Here is a 966-nt window from a genome sequence, read left to right as displayed (position 1 = left end):
GTGAACACGTGTGTGTATACATATATATATATATATATATATATATATATACACACATAGACATATATATACACATACTAGTGTTCTCAAAAGACCCGGTACTTCGGTACCAAGTTAGTACTAAAAAAATGATGGGTACCGAGTACCCATCAACCTGGTTCTTGATGCGCTATCCGAAAGGTGCCCAGATGCGTTCTCTTCATAAAAGCACTAGACGTGGCAACATCAAAAGGAGGAAACGCATCAAACTAACAAAACACTTTAAAGACCGACACCCAGATCAAATGAAAGCGTTCAAGCAGGTAAGTTTCATTTGAATTTGTAATATTTAGATCCTCTATTATGAATATTATTTCATATTTTAATTTGAATGTCGGATTGAAATAAACATCTCCGTTATTAGCGTAATCATTAGCATATGCGCGGCTAACGCTAATATAATGAGCATTAGAATTAAGTTACTTTATTAACTATTTAATGCTCCTATAACTTTTATTAGGGTAAAAAAAAAACAGAAGGACATGATGATATTTACTATTTTTACACCCCAGAGGTTTTTAAATGAATTGTGAATCTAAAATATGCATGTTAGAGAATGTACAAATGGTTAACATTATGTTATATCAGTCCATTATCTAAGCTAACAGAGTGTGTTAAAAATGTAAAAGATTGGATGACCAATAATTTTCTCCTATTAAATTCGGATAAGACAAGAGATATTACTTATTGGACCAAAAAAACAGTACACAGAATCTCTTGGATTAAATTTGAAACTAGACGGATGTACTGTTACTTCCTCTACAGTCAAAAATCTGGGTGTTATATTAGATAGAAACTTGTCTTTTGAAAATCATATTTCCCATGTTACAAAAACAGCATTCTTTCATCTTAGAAACATTGCCAAGCTACGGAACATGTTACCTGTTTCTGATGCAGAAAAGCTAGTTCATGCATTCATGACCTCTA

Source organism: Sinocyclocheilus anshuiensis, unplaced genomic scaffold, assembly GCF_001515605.1.
Source record: "Sinocyclocheilus anshuiensis isolate Anshui unplaced genomic scaffold, SAMN03320099.WGS_v1.1 scaffold1466, whole genome shotgun sequence".
Lineage (NCBI taxonomy): Eukaryota > Metazoa > Chordata > Actinopteri > Cypriniformes > Cyprinidae > Sinocyclocheilus > Sinocyclocheilus anshuiensis.
This window is presented reverse-complemented; position numbering follows the sequence as displayed.